Genomic DNA, 2,822 nt, shown 5'->3' with positions numbered 1-2,822 from the left:
TAATAATAATAAAATAAGTTAAGTAAGATATTACCTGTTAATATCTCAGTATTATTTATTCTTTGATATAGCTGGACGAATTCTATGAAGTAGAATTTGTGAAATGGGATGTGTGGTGCGTCTTCCATAATTAGAGTAAAGGACGTTGCTCGTGCAAATTGGATCATAGCACTGTGTGGAACGACTTTGTATGTTGGTTTATTTTCAGTAACATAGAAGTTACTAATATTGTATATATTGCCTTGTTCAATTTTTTGGGAAATATAGTCTTAATCTCGTGCTCGATTTGTTCCCTGTATTGCTTCATGCTGTAAATAAATAATAAGAATATAAATTTATTCAATATTAACAAATATTATATAAAATAATATGTAATATAATATTTTAAAATTTTAGTACCTCTTCATCAACCAGGATACAGTTAAGGCTTATCAGGCGTCCTGTGACAAAATTGTTGTTTGTCCATATTCTGCATACTCGTGCTTGTATTGTTTCATACACTTCATTTGGTTTAAGTACACGAATAAGTGTTGTCATATTTTGTTAATCTTGAAAAAAGCAAATAAGATGTTGTTATAATGATAAATATTTTTATTGAGTTTATTGTTAAAAATGTTGTACTTAAAAAATTTTAATGTTATGAAGAATATAAGATGGTATATATTTTGTATATATTTATTTATGTGATGTTATGTAGGATTTCTTTGTAGACAATATTTTTTATATGATTAGGATAATTGTTGTTTGAATCATTGAGTAATATATATAATCCTTTGGATTAGTCACTCTAGATAAAGCAACATATAATTGACTATGGCTAAATATTTGATTTTCTAAAAATAGTCCAACTTTATTCAAAGATTGTCCCTGACTTTTATTTATTGTCATTGCGTAACATATTTTTATAGAGAATTGTCGTCTTTTTAAAGTAAATGGCTATTTAGATTCAGGTACAGTCATTTCTATTCTTGGAATATAAACTTTTTCAAAAATATTATTTGAAGTAATGATCCGTCATTCTATTATTTTATTTGTTAATTGTGTTATGATAAGTCTTGTTCCATTGCATAGTCCAGCAGATTGATTTAGATTTCTTAGAAGCATTATTGGAGTTCCGAGTTTAAGATTTAGTTCATGTGGTGGTAAACTGTTGAAATTTAAATTGTGTAAAAATTCTTGAGGATATAAGAGATTTAGTTCTTCTTTGTTTTCTGATGAAGGCAATATTGTATCATAACTATAAAAAGTTTTTACCTCATTAGGTACTAAGGATAATATAAAATTATTTATATCGTCAGCAGTTTTATTTTTTGGTGTTACAATTGCGCGCTGTTTCAGGTACTCAATGTTATTAAAATTGTTGTTGAAATTATCGTATATTAATGTTGTTATTTTGTCAATTGGATCTAGGTCAAAATCAACAAAGTATTTTTCTGGTATTTTTATCCATGTAATATCTTCATTTTATAAATCTTTTATTCCTTCAGCAGTACCATTTCCTATGTCCAATGTCCATTTTGAAAAATTTTCAATCTCTTTTTTTTTCTTCTGATGTTGTATTAAAATGTTTTAATCGCATATTTTCTGTTAATGTTAAAACCTGAAAGTGTGGCCATAAATAAGAATTATTTATGCATGCATCTATTATGTGTTCTTTTGTTCCTGTAGGTAAAACGGGTAGGATTTGTCGAAAATCACCTCCTAGAATAACTGTCATTCCACCAAATGGTTGGTCAAAATTATTTCGTAAATCCTGGAGTGTTTTATCTAATGCTTCAAAACAATATTTATTAGTCATAGGTGCTTCATCCCATAAAATTAATGATGTTTTTTTTAATTAAATGTGCTAATTGCGTTCCCTTTTTTATATGACATGTTGAAAATTTATCTGTTGATAGTGGTATTCGAAATCTAGAATGTGCAGTTCTTCCTTTGGTCAATAATAGTGATGCTATTCCTGAAGATGCGATAGCTAGAATTATTTCATTATTAGATCTAATTTTTGTAATAATTGTATTCCACAAATATTTTTTCCAGTCCCTCCATGGCCATAAATAAAAAATAAGTTGTTTTGTTTATCAATAACAGATTCTAAAATCTTATGGTAAATAATTCGTTGTTCATTGTTTAAATTTTCTACTAATAAAGAATTTTCTATTTTTAATTTATTTATATCATAATTAAGTTCTTCTCTTAAAAGTTTATTGTTTAAATCATTTATTAGTGAACCAGTAGGTAGGGGTAGATTAAAATGAGCTAAAGTTGATGAATTTAGGTTTAATAATTTTTCTAGTTCATGTAATATAAAATTATATAATTCATTTTCTGGTATTTCAAAATATGGGTTGTTAAATTTTTTTTTAATTTTGTATATAAAATCATCAGTCATAAGTTTCCAGTTTATATCGAGTAATTTGTGTCACGCCCCCCAAACGGGGTAGGTGACGTGGAGCTCGATTAGGGGTTAATAAAGCAGATTCCCAGACGAGCCCCACTCAACTGCATTAAAATATAAATAAATTACAGAATTTCAGAGCCTCTGACACACAGGGCTCCACCCCACAGAACATACAGTATCGTACATACATGCTCATGTAAATAATCATTACAACAGACATCGACCACAGTTTAGTTAATCCAAATATTTTTACAGAATTTCTTAAATTCCTTACATTTGTCCAAGAGGATGTCCACGATCCTCACTTGATTCCAACAGCAGCACAACTCAGCTGCTCCGTAGCAAATATCCAGCTACTGTGCACTGCTCCTAGAATCTCCTGGGAGGGGTTTAATACATTTAAAATATAAAACGTGAGCGAAAG

Source organism: Morus notabilis, unplaced genomic scaffold, assembly GCF_000414095.1.
Source record: "Morus notabilis unplaced genomic scaffold, ASM41409v2 Scaffold1687, whole genome shotgun sequence".
Lineage (NCBI taxonomy): Eukaryota > Viridiplantae > Streptophyta > Magnoliopsida > Rosales > Moraceae > Morus > Morus notabilis.
This window is presented reverse-complemented; position numbering follows the sequence as displayed.